Below are 14369 nucleotides of genomic sequence, written 5' to 3' on the forward strand. Positions count from 1 at the left end.
TTTTTTTTACGCAAAAACTTATTTTGATTTTGGTGAGACGGATTGGCATTAATCCCATATAGGTAGTTAAGTGGAATTGTTTTTTTTTTAACACTTTTAGATGTGTACCAGGAGATAAATGTATTACTAGACTATACATATATCACACGGGTTAAAACCTTGAAAACACTACAAAAATCCTATACTTTGAATACTTATATCAAATACCTGTAAAGTTTTATATTTTTAAAATTAATAAAACAATAATAAAGTAACAAATAAATACAATATAAATTTTAAATTTTTAGAATTAAAAATATTGTCTCGCGGTGTACCGCAGGTTAAATCCTAGTACCTTTGAACACTACATATGTTATACGTCTGCATATACCTTTGAACTCTACATATGTTATACGGCATATACCTTTGAACCTAAAAAGACTTAACTACATATTTAGTTTACTTAAACTAATTACAATATATTTAGTTTTTTCTTAATCTTTTTTTTATTTTTGTAAAATACGTAAGTATATAATTATTTATTATATAAAATAGCCGAAAATAGTAGAGGGGAAGTGTAACGCCCGTCTCCGCGCGCCATATGAATGATCGAGCGATGGTCGATCGAGATGGTCGATCATTTGAGCTGAAGTCCGATAAATCCGCATCGAGTCTCGACATGCGATTTTCGAGGGACAGTTGGTCGGAGAGCGGACGAGCGGCTATCGGTGATACGTGAATCCGCGGGTAGACTCTCGGCCATGTACGCTGATTTGCGTGTTTTCTCGGTATTTAGTGGAACGGTGTCGTTTCATCTATAAAACGCGGGAACGGTTATTTGCAGGAGAGAAAGGACGCAGAGATCGTATTTGACGGTTTTCAGCGGTTTTCTTCGGCGTGAACTGTCATGACTCGTCTATATAAAGAAATAGAGCGTCGTTCTTCACGAGCGTGAAAGAGAAAGATAAGAACTCAGAAAGAATAGAGAGATTGCCGAGAAACCGAGGGAGATTGCCGAGAAACCGAGGGAGATTACCGAGAAAGATCATCGAGTAGTTCCGGTAAGTATCGACTGAACTGTGTGTTCGTCGACAGTTATCGAGTTTTATCAAAGGGAACGTTAATCTGGTCTGTTTGTCTTAGATTTCTGGGAAGCGCGAGCGATAGGGAGATCTGGTCGAGATTCTACGCGACAAGAGGTGTTAGAAACTGTATCTGAGAGACAAATTTGAGTTGCGTGACCGTGGCGACGAGTCTTGTGTCGTTTTCTTGCATAGATTCACTTAGTCCTTGATTGTCATGTATGTTCTGTATGATTGCTTGTCGTTATCTTGATTATCTGCTGTTTAGTCTTGGTGATCGATGCGGTTTATCGAGGATCTAGATCGGCGGTTCACTTGGGAACAATAATGTTCGCTAAGGACTTTCCGGTTGCGGGAAGATTGCTCGGTCACTCCGCATGGTTACGCTGGACGAGTTTTTGTTCGCGACTTGCAATAATCACTGTTTGAATTGACTGTTTGATTGCGATTACTTGCTTGTGGCCTGGTGAGATGAGACGACCGCTCTCACTAAGCAAATCCTTTTGCTTATGCCTCCTTTGTGTCGCAGGAAATATTTCTGATCGGGAAGATAATTGGGACGTTGGAACCAGTTCGCGGGACTAAGGCAAGGAAGGATGGATGGTTATTTTTGGGTAGTTGTACTCGGTCTAGTATGAAAACGTGTAATAGCTTATTAGCAAATTCACCGTTGTACTGGAACCTCGTTATTAATTCAAGTATTTTGTTTTATGCTTAAAATGACTTGTCTAGAATTGAACCGGAAAATGTTAAGTATTCCTCGGTAAAACTTGGCCGCGAGTTATCGCGGTAAGATAGAAATCGGGTTGGGGCATTTCAGGAAGCCTTTACCGTATCTCTTGTCTGTTCTCTCCTTATCATTTTCAATTGTGTACAGGATGGAAGCGGTAATTCTGTGTGAAGTAGCCGTGAAAACGGCACGTACCGAGCACCCTAACTTGCAGGAAAATAAAGAATTGATGAGTCTCGAACTCGATCTACTAGATGAGAAACGAGAAGCAACAAAAATCCAAAATTGGTGTTATCAACAGGAAGTGGCTAGGAGCTACAACAAAAGTGTCATAACACGGCATTCCAAACAGGAGATTGGGTCTTGAGACGAACTTTTCAAAATACAATGGAACAAGGAGCTGGAAAACTCGGTCGCACTTGGGAAGGCCCTTACAGAATCGTCGAAGTGCGTGGCTCAGGAGCATACAAGTTGCAAAATAAGGAAGGAAAAACCCTTCCCAACAGCTGGAATGCCTTACATCTAAAGAATTACTACTTTAAGTGAATTGGGTTTTTGGTTTTTAATTATTTATTTTTGGTGTTTTTGAGTTCCCCGAAGGATAGTAATACATGTCTCAAGTTTTAGGCAATGGTTTTAATAAAATTTAGTTATGGTCTATGTGACCTGCTTTTCAACACATTGCGCATTGAAGTCATTGACACATGAACACATGAACAATAGGCTCTCTGCAGAAACGGGGTAATCACCTGACACGCGAAACATTCGCTACAAACTGCCTATTAGCGAGATGTCGCTATAGGAATGTAACAAATCTGGAATCCACCTAATGGTCGGGTCAAAACTTAGCAAACTTGACAGCAAAACACTTGCTAACAATAAATGAGCTATGAGACGCTTTAATTGGGTCACGAACCCGGATTATGTCACGAGCACAACATTAATGATTTGGCTATGACAAAATAGCCAATGTGTAGCCAATTCAAGGAATTGGTTAGGAACCACATTGTCATTTAAAAGCCAATGTTAAGGCAATGTGTAGCCAATTCAAGAAATTGGCTAGGAACCACATTGTCATTTAAAAGCCAATGTGTAGCCAATTCAAGAAATTGGCTAGGAACCACATTGTCATTTAAAAGCCAATGTTAAGGCAATGTCTAGCCAATTCAAGAAATTGGCTAGGAACCACATTGTCATTTAAAAGCCAATGTAAAGGCAATGTGTAGCCAATTCAAGAAATTGGTTAGGAACCACATTGTCATTTAAAAGCCAATGTAAAGGCAATGTGTAGCCAATTCAAGAAATTGGTTAGGAACCACATTGTCATTTAAAAGCCAATTTAAAGGCAATGTATAGCCAATTCAAGAAATTGGTTAGGAACTACATTGTCTATTTAAAAGTCAATGTAGAGCCAATGTGTAACCAATTCAAGAAATTGGTTAAGAACCACATTTTCTATTTAAAGTCAATATGCAGCCAATTCAAAAAATTGGTTAGGGACCACATTGTTTACAGCCAATTCAATAAAGTGGGTTTGGCCACATGACGGATTAGACCAACACAGAGTCAACCACGCAATCAATTCAAAGGATTGGAGCCAATGTGAATTCAAGTAACTTGGTTACAACAACTTTATCGTTTCAGAGTCGGTGTGAAGCCAATTCACCGAATTGGCTAACACGAAACCGGCAATATCAAACCAATGTGGAACGAATGCATATCCCATTTAATAGATTGGTTATGGCAACATTGCCATGGCAAAGCCAGTATAGAACTCGTACGCAGGCATTTCAAAGCATCGACTTTAAAAAGAAATGTTAGTTCTAATCACTACGGTGTCGTTGCTTAACATTACAAGTGGCAAAGTCAAGTTGAATTGATACAATGGCAGATACTACAGCTAAAGGGATTACATATGCGTTCAACGCAAATCACTACGAAGACCTAAGTACGACAATATTCTACTAGAACGATAAAGACAAAAGCTAAATAAGTCATAACGAGGGAAGAAAATAGTTGGTCATGGAGCAATAGGTTATGAGTCATCTAGTCTGGAGTCACCCTGCTCTCGAGCTCCGATCTGAGCAAGGGAATCCCCAAAGGTAGGAGGAGGCATCCCCTTAAACAGCGCCTGACTCCGCATCACGGTCTGGTACTGCATATCCACTTCACCTAGATCCCATTTCTTATGCTCTCCCAGCAGGCATTCACGCAATGCCTCCCATCGAGCTATGATGGTTGCCCCATTCAAGTAAAAATCCAGCTCATACTTCAGGACCTTAATTCGATTCTTGAGAGAAACAAACTCATCTTGAAGCACTTCCTTTTCACCCAACAGTCGCTCCTTGTCAGCTTTAAGCTCAATTATGGCCTGGTCACATTCACCCAGTTTTGCTTCAAAACTTGCGATGTCACGGTTCTTGAAGGCAATGGTCTCATGAGCAGAAGCAGTTTTTGATTTCTCATTGCTCAACTCACGCCTCAGACTTTCGTTAGTTTGATGCTCAGATGACAAGGCAATCCCAACGGTGGCTAACGATTCAAAGTCATGGGCGAGAATCTTTCAGCTCTTCAGCAACCAATGAAGCATCGGGGTTGATCATTGACCCATTAGAAGGAGGTAAAACCGCAATAGTAGAATTAGCCTTCGATCGTCTCGCCTCCGATGAAGTTGTAGTGTCACAGCGAGACTTACACTTATTGGCAGGACGATCTCCTAGGCATTGAACGTCATCTCCGGAATCAGTTGGTGCTTGAAGTGATGTACATGGATTGGCTCCCGCTAATTTCCCTGAAGCTGTCATGAAACGTGCAAAGGCAGTCGAAGTGGGAGTTGGATGGCCATTCGACATGTTAAACCCTGCAAGTATAGGAAGAAATTGCTAAGGGAGGACCGTTTCGCGTATGCATTGAATATCGACCAGGATCAACCCTGAATGGTATCAGGTAGTACACGTAAAGAATCTCTTCTACCCCTATGGGAATTGACTCTAGTTCCCCAAATGCTTGGATGGTAGTCAACAATCTCCAGGCAGATGGATAAAATTGGCCAGGTGAAATCGCGAAATGAGTAGCCATCTTGGCAACAAGTGAAGGAACCACGTCACGGAAACCTGCAGCAAAGTAGCGCTCGTAGATAACAATTGTAATGTTTTATAATCGATTTGCACGCACACGACTTTGATAAATGAATCTGATTGAATCGAAAGATAACCAAAACAGAAAGAACTTGAAAGAAGAAGACAACACAACCGATTTAACGAGTTCAGGATCCTTGCCGGATCCCTACGTCTCGCCGGAGGAACACTGATACACAGAGTTTTAAACCCTATTTTCCTACTGCAAGTGCACAGCAAAGAAGTAGTACTTAGGGGTCGAATCCCACGAAGACCAAGTTTTACTCTATGGTTCTATTGGTTCAATTTCAAGCTAAGACAATTCAAAGTTGGGTTTGTTTGGTAACAGTAACGCGATTAAAACGGTATAAAAAGGCAATAAGCAAAACACTAGATCAGGGGTAATTCTCGGGAATTTCAGAGATAGCAACTAAACAACTATTCAGGGCATAGATTAAGTACCAGTCTAGAACTCAAACATAAATATAAACTGATCCACTGTCGTGGTATCAATAACTCTATCTGATCGATTCTGTGCGGAAACGCGGAGCACGTGCTCAGACATCCGGAGCACATGCTCGGCGGTCCATAAACCCTAAACTGTCGTTTGAGCCCAGAATCGCAGACAAGCATTAAAGAACAGGAATGATAAGTTCACAAATCACCTACACATCAACTTTCGCAGGTCTAGGATAATTTGCCCACTAATGTCTTTTCTAGCAACCTATTACACTTTTGATGAATAGATAAACCTAGAATCATAGATTGGGTGATCAAATCAACCTAAGCATTAAGTCTAACAATAGTGAAGACAATCGATTATATAAAGCCCTATTTGTGTTCTGTTGCTAACCCATGAAACCCCTTTGAAACCCCTAATCTAGCAAAGAAAACTACTCAGACATAGAGAAATGAATCATAGCAAAAGATGAGAAATTCAATGACATAAAAATAAAAAGGGTTCAGAGAATCCTTCACAAGGTAGCCGCTCTTCTCCCTCTCTCAAAAAACGTCGCTCAAAAACCAAAAAAAAAAGAGTATATTTTCTCTCCTAAAAACCCTAGGTTAAATAGCATACAAGTAGAAAAAAATAAGGAAAGAATCCAAATCAAATCTCCCTATTAAAAATCGATCTCCTCCCTCTTTCTCTCACAAAGGATCGCCTAAAATAAAGGGAATTAGGCAGAGAATCGGCGCCTAGATGCTTGCCACGTGTCGTCATGAATCCGTAGAGTTGGGAGCATGTGCTCGGAAATCGGGAGCATGTGCTCCTGGGTCTAAAATCAGCTTTTCTGCTCCAATTCAACTCCTTTCTGCTCCGATTGCTCCTGCTGTTCCAATCCTTGCTTTTAGCTTCCTAGCCTCTTATTATAACCTGAAAAGGACTCAAACAACTACAAAACTATCAAATAAACAGGGTCAAAGTGAGTCAAAACCGTAACATATCAAACACCTCCGAAATCTACTATAACTTGGGAAGAACAAAGTCTCGTTACAAAAGCTTTCTCTCCCGATCTCTCTGCTCAACTCTCTCTCTCACTTCGATCTAACTAACTCGAGATCTAAAAAACGTGATTAAGAGATAAGATAAGGTTGTTAGCTTAACCACTCCGGTTTTAACCTCCTTTGACCAGACGAGACCACAAAGCTCCTTCACGTGCCACTCACGTGTCTTCTTACTTCAAACAATTAGTAACCCTCTCTTTCACCGAGAGTGTCTTCCACACTTAGACTCAACCTGAATACAACAGATTCATATCTTTACAATTCTCCACCTTGAATGTGATTGTCTTCACAGCCTTTCCCTTGGATTCCCCCTCCGGAACCTGAGCTCTACCACTCAGTTAGAAGTAACTCGGAGCATCTCTAATGCTCCCTCCAATTTCTCCACTGGTAAAATCTTTGTAAAAATATCTGCCGGATTGCACTCACTTGCAATCTTAACCACCTTTACCAAACCTTCACTAATGATATCACGGATGAAATGCAACCTGATATCAATGTGTTTGGTCCTCTCATGATACACTGAATTCTTAGCCAACAAAATAGCACTCTGAGAATCACAGTTAACCTCTACAGCATCTTGTGGAATACCCATTTCTTCAGCAAGTCCCTTTAGCCAAACAGCTTCTCGTACTGCTTTAGTTAACGCCATATACTCCGTTTCCGTAGTACACAACGAAACCACCTTCTGCAACTTAGACTTCCAACTTATGGGATTCCCACCAACCGTAAAAACATAACCAGTAAGTGACCTCTGATTATCAAGATTACCCGCGTAATCAGAATCACAATAGCCCCTTAGCAAAATATCTTCTTGCTTCCTGTAACATAGCTTCTTTCCTTCAGTCCCCCTCATGAATCTCAAGACCCACTTAGCTGCTTGCCAATGATCCTTAAGAGGACGACTCATAAACCGGCTGATTACTCCCACCGGATAAGCCAAGTCTGGCCTCGTGCCTATCATCAAATACATGATACTTCCAACTGTGTTTACATACGGAACAACCTTCATTTTATCAAACTGCTCCTCATACTCTTCATATGTAGCTGTTCTGAGCTTAAAATGAGCACCCATAGGTGTCAACACTGCCTTAGCCCGATCCATACCAAAAGTTTTAAGAACCTTCTTCACATAACCTTCTTGTGACAAAGTCAGAATCCCTGCAGTCCTATCTCGGGTAATATCCATTCCCAAAATCCTCTTAGCATTACCCAGATCCTTCATTTCAAACTCAGTGCTAAGCAATTTTTTCAACTCTGAAACTTGGGACTTGATCACAGAAGCAATTAACATATCATCTACATATAAAAGCAGATAAATCTTCAACCCATCACCTAGATCTTTCTGATACACACATCTATCATAGGCACTCCTAGAATACCCAATTCTAACCATGAACTCATGAAACCTAAGATTCCACTGCCTAGGTGACTGCTTCAACTCGTAAAGAGATCGCCTCATTAAACATACCTTGTTTGGATTCTCTTTATCTACATATCCCTCTGGCTGAGACATGTAAATCTCCTCATCAAGATTACCATGAAGAAAAGCTGTCTTGACGTCCATCTGATGTAGTTCCATGTCAAACTGAACAACCATAGACAGCAAATACCTAATAGAAACATGTTTTACCAGGGGTGAAAAAATCTCTTTATAGTCGATACCCTCCTTTTGCGTGTAACCTTTCGCAACTAAACGAGCTTTATATCTCGGTGCTTCCACTCCAGGTATCCCTAGTTTCCTCGTGAACACCCATCTACACCCTACTATCCTCTGCTTCTTTGGATCTTCCACCAAATCCCAGGTATGATTCTTCTTCATAGACACCATCTCTTCTTTCATAGCTTCTCTCCAGAATTCTCAGTCTGGATCCAACATTGCTTCTCACAAAGTTCTTGGCTCTAGCTTACCTCCATCCTCTGTGTAATATGCAAAACCAACCATATTTGACTCACTGTATTTTGGATTAGCTCTTACCGTTCTTTTACCTCTGTCTCTAACGAGCTGGTAATCACTCAGATCCTCCTCACCAGATTCTGAATCCTCAAGTTCATCTTGAACATCAGACTGATCCTGACATGTGGTGACATTCTCTGACGTCTGACCAGGAGTCATACTGACTTGATCAGGTACCCCCGATGTAACTTCACCTTGATTAGTGTTACTTGTACTAGCTCCACCTTGATCTGAACTAGCATCAACACTCTCCATGCTTATATCAAAAGTACCCAATGGATTCAACTTCAAGTCCTTGTACAAAAAATCCTCTCTGAAAACCACGTTTCTACTTATTACACACTTTCCTTCGTCGAGTAACCACACTTTGTATCCTTTAACACCTTCGGGATAACTCGTAAAAACTCCCTTTTTAGCTCTAGGATTCAACTTCCCCTGGTCCGAATGCACATAAGCTAAACACCCAAACCTCCTAAGTGTTGTCAAGACTGGTTTTACCGAGGTCCATCTCTCCTCAGGCAACTCGAAGCCAATCGCCGTTGATGGCGATCTATTTATCAGATACACCGCTGTAGATGCAGCTTCTGCCCAGAACTTCTTCTCCATTCCACTCTCGCTTAACATACTTCGGACCTTCTCCATTATTGTTCTGTTCAATCTCTCTGCCACACCATTCTGCTGTGGTGTATAAGCACATGTTTTGTGCCTCACAATTCCCTCGTCCTTGCAGAACTGATCAAAGGACTGATTACAGTACTCAAGCCCATTATCTGTTCTCAATTTTTTCACCTTCTTGTCAGACTGGTTCTCCACCATTCGTTTCCACTCCACAAACTTTCCAAAAGCTTCATCTTTCCTCCTCAAGAAATATATCCAGACCTTCCTTGAATAATCGTCTATGAATGAGATGAAGTATTGGCAATTACCTAATGACAGAGGGTTGTGTGGTGAACCCCATAGATCCGAATGAATATATCCAAGCTTCTCCTTGGTGACATGTTGAGCTGATGTAAAACTCACCCTTTGACTTTTTCCGAAAACACAGTCCTCACAGAACTTCAGATCCTTGATCACATCTCTATCCAGACATCCCTTCTTTACTAGAACCTCCAGACCCTTCTGACTCATATGGCCCAACCTGCTGTGCCACAAGGCTGTCTCATCTTTTGTATCCTCTGATGAATTTATCTCACCGATAACTGACTCTCCTTGAAGTATGTAGAGTGTTCCTCTTTTATGACCCTTAAGTAGAGTAGAACACCCCATCACGACCTTGAGAACACCGTTTTGAGATTTAAACCAACACCCTTTATCCTCTAAAGTACCCAAGGAGATCAGATTTCTTGTCATCTCTGGTATGTACCTCACATCTGTTAAGACCACCAATGTACCATCAGGATTCCTGAACTTGACACTTCCAACTCCTTTAACCTGTGCCACTGTATCATTTCCCATTTTGACATAACCAGAATTTAAACCCTTAAATTCACAAAACCAATCTCTTCTCGGAGTCATATGGAACGAGCAACCCGTATCCAAGACCCACTCATCAGCTTCATATCTTGATGCAGCAAGACTCTCCCCTACTGCCATCAGAACCATCGCATGATCAGGATCACCACCTGACTTTGCTATCCCAGCCTCACCTTTGTCAGAACCCTGAACCTTTCCCTTATTTTTCTCCAGCCATTTGTAACATTGTTTCTTGAAGTGGCCTTCTTTTCCACAGATCCAATACACTCTCTTCCCATCCTTGGACTTAGAACGAGACCTTCCCTTGCCTTTGTTGTTTTGACCTGTATATTTTTCCTGAGATTGACCTCTAACAAAATGAACTTCAGCCACTGATTTGCTATTCTGAGCAACCTCCCTTTCTTTATCCCTAGCAGCCACCATCACATCATCTAATCTTAACTTCTCTCTCCTTGTACTATACTTCAAGGTTTCGACTAAACTATCAAACCTAGCTGGTAACGAACTCAACAAGATTATCGCCTGAACCTCATCTGATACCTCAATCTGCAAATGATTCAAGTCCGCAACAATCTTCAAAAAGTCATCAATATTGTCATCAATCCGTTTACCTTCTTGCATCTTGAAAGTATAGAAGTTTAGCTGAGAGTAAACTCGATGTGGAAGCGATGTAGGCATGAACATCTTGTCTAGAGTAGGCCAAGCTTCCGCTGCAGTCTCGCACAACTCTATATTCCTCAAGACTTTATCAGCGACGTTCAAGAATATCACATTCTTCGCCTTATCACATTTCTCCATCCTTGCTGCTTCATCTGCCTCTCGCTTCTTCTTTATCTCTGGATCTTGTAACTCCTCCTCTATAAGCGGAACCGACGGAGACTTCTCCACAAGCACATCCTTCAAACCGATAACACTCAGATGAGCTCGTATCCTCGTCTTCCACAGAGAAAAGTCTCCCGATCCATCAAACACCACGATCGGAACTCCTGACATCTCCGATTCACCTCCGTGCACCTCACCGTATAGCTCTGATACCAATTGTAATGTTTTATAATCGATTTGCACGCACACGACTTTGATAAACGAATCTGATTGAATCGAAAGATAACCAAAACAGAAAGAACTTGAAAGAAGAAGAAGACAACACAGCCGATTTAACGAGTTCAGGATCCTTGCCAGATCCCTACGTCTCGCCGGAGGAACACCTCCGAAATCCACTATAACTTGGGAAGAACAAAGTCTCATTACAAAAGCTTTCTCTCCCGATCTCTCTGCTCAACTCTCTCTCTCACATCGATCTAACTAACTCGAGATCTAAAAAACGTGATTAAGAGATAAGATAAGGTTGCTAGCTTAACCACTCCGGTTTTAACCTCCTTTGACCAGACGAGACCACAAAGCTCCTTCACGTGCCACTCACGTGTCTTTTTACTTCAAATAATTAGTAACCCTCTCTTTCACCGAGAGTGTCTTCCACACTTAGACTCCACCTGAATACAACAGATTCATACCTTTACAACAATCTCATCAGGCCTGGCGTCTGAAGCTCTCTCAGAAGACATTGGAAGCCTCAAAACCATAGAAGGTGACAGGCCGTAAGTTGTTTTAAGCTCCGCAATGTCACCCTCCTTTAAAGCTGATGGTGGGTCGTTGATAAGAATCTTGACATCGAGCGGAGTTTTTCTGGAGGTCATCTTTGGCTCAGCACTCAGAGCAGACTGGCGGCATATCCTTATTCTATTACCCACGGTGGATAAGCCAACTACAATGTCACATGAGTCACCCTCTGTTGTGAACATTCACCTCAAAGATTGGCTACGGCCGAGTTCAAATCGTGAAGTTATGAGAAATAGAGGAACATGGAGATATGACAAAGAGGAATTAAAAGATTTACCGGACGATTACCAAAGAGAAAAGGACTTCACGAGTGAAGAGGAGAAGCGGATTCAAAAGTTCCTATCAAATGTGAAACAAGGAGAAGAATTACCAACATAGATTTAAGAAGTAGCGACTATAGCTTCTGAGATCCAACCACATATACACAAATACACAAATTCAACTTACCCGAGCTCATCCAAGAGAGAGTGAAGCAGATCTGTGAACGGTCTCCTAAAAAGAAATAGCCGTAAAAATGGCTTCTAGGATACGCGAAAACCTTTTGAAAGAGACGACTACCAGAGACAAAAAAAAAGAAACAAAAACTTTGATTTGTTGGACTACCTCTCGATAGCACTTGGTAATGGGCCAGGAGCTTGAAGCCCATTTCAAAAAGAAGCAGGCCACGAGGACCTTCGTGTGGCATAATCGAAACTAAGTGCACAAAGAAGTGTATACGTCAGCTAAGGTACGTTATTCAATTGGTCATATATGGAATTTTATTAACTCTGCCTTATTAAAATAATACCTTACACTACACTACTCTCTAAATTCTTACTAAGAAAATAGAGAGTAGGGCAAACTGTTAGGCCTAATTTTAATCATATAAATTATAATAGATAAATTTTATTATAATTATGATATATCCTATTAAATAATAGAAAATTATGTATTATCTAGAATATTCAGTCAATACCAACCTAAACGTTAAATCAACATGGGCCGTAACGGTAAGCAATGGATCAGTACAGGCCGCAACGGGATATGGCTACCAATATTGTTAAGAGAATATTCGAGTCTATCTCTTGAGGAGAATATTCAAAACGGCCTTATCTCATGTAGAGGCAGGTACCAAGCCCAAATCCTATGAGGATTAGGGTAAAGAGACTTCTCTATAAAAAGGGAGCGAGATCAACACAATAAGACACGAAATCAAGAGCAGAACAAGAGACCCAAAACACAGCCACACGACTCAATTCCAAAGCATTGCTAGGGTTACTCGTTGTGCCTTAAAACTCTTGTATTTGAGTTCGATACTTTGATCAATAAAAACGACTATTCAATATCTATTTCTTGTTTTCGTAGTCTCTAAACGAATCGATTACTTTTGTCCAAACAATTATGTATAGTATACTGTAAAAATTTATGTAATTTTTGGTATTTTTAGGATAGGAATATAAGACTATGTTTCACCATTCAATACATAATTAAGAATATGGTAAAACCTCTTAATTTGCATTCTGCACTGTTGACACCGGTTGACCCGTTCTTATTTTAGCTGATTTGATGAGTTCGGCATGTACGTATTGTTTTTGCTATTTAGACTTTAGAGCCATTATTATTAGAGTATTGGATAAATAAATAAGAAGCATTGAATATACTTATACTGTATTTTTAAAATTTTATCGAAAGATATTTGTGGGGTCTTTTTTGCCAGACATTCTTTTTGGACGTTATATTACGACCACTAGAATTAGAAACCTCGTATTGGTCCCAAGAACATGTATAATAGTTTAATTAGTTGATGGTTTGTCCTAAATATTCTATTAAATTTAATTAGTAACCAAACTACATGGAATATCCGATCTTTAATATTTCAACTTCTTAGTGACATCAGTTGTTCGTAAGTAGACATTCAAAAGTCAGGTAATGATTAAAGTAAACGAAGTTGACCATTTAATTTATTTTACTTTAATCTTGTACGAAAGTACACCAAAAACAAAATTAATTTAGTTTTCTTTCAAAGATTACCATTAGATACTAATCACAGTTAGTTAATTATCTTTTATCATTCTCGGTCCCAAAAAATTATTTGTACGTGATCATGTTTTTATTAGTACAAATCAAGTTTCAATCGATAATTCCGATCAAGCTAGATTAAATTTTTAATAATCTGTTAGCCATATACTCCCACAGTTAACGGATATGTCGGTCACGTAGGGGCAATGTTATGTAGCATGGAACCATCGACGCGGTGCGGTGTGTTTGTCTGTGTTCAGTTTTCCTTCCATCATTTTTTTTGGGATAAGTTTTTCTTCATTGTTTCATTTTCATATGTGACAATTTTCCGCAAATTAATTTTGTTGGTTATCTAGCTAAAACCTTTTTTTTTGAATTGCCTAAATCGGTTATTTAAGACGGTTTTGTACAACTTGTATATGTGTTAACTAGATGATATATATGCAATTTATGTATGTAATGAAAATACTACGTAGAAAGACATATATATGTACTTGTTTTATAGTAGATACGACATATATATGCATTTGCACGTTAATATTCTTGTCCCATATGTGATGCGAGCTATTATTATACACTACAAGATATTGCATGTAAATGTACGTAAACATTTTTAATGTATACTTATTCATAAATTAGTGTATATTATTATGGTATATTAATTTAAACACACGTGTAGCTTATGTGATTTTACAGCAGTCTTTATCTTTACTGGATGATTATTTTTTTTGTTTATAACAAAACCGTAAATCGATCGGGTGTGTCTTTGGGTCATGGTTCGTCCTCGTCGGATCGAATTTCTTATGATGACTCTATAAAAAAGGTTACTAAGAAACATGTCCTTGTGCTGCATGCATCTATTTTTTAGAAAAAAAAAAAACAAACTTGTTGTCCACAAAAAAAAAAAGGAAGAA

This window comes from Camelina sativa, chromosome 11 (genome assembly GCF_000633955.1).
Source record: "Camelina sativa cultivar DH55 chromosome 11, Cs, whole genome shotgun sequence".
Classification (NCBI taxonomy): Eukaryota; Viridiplantae; Streptophyta; class Magnoliopsida; order Brassicales; family Brassicaceae; genus Camelina; species Camelina sativa.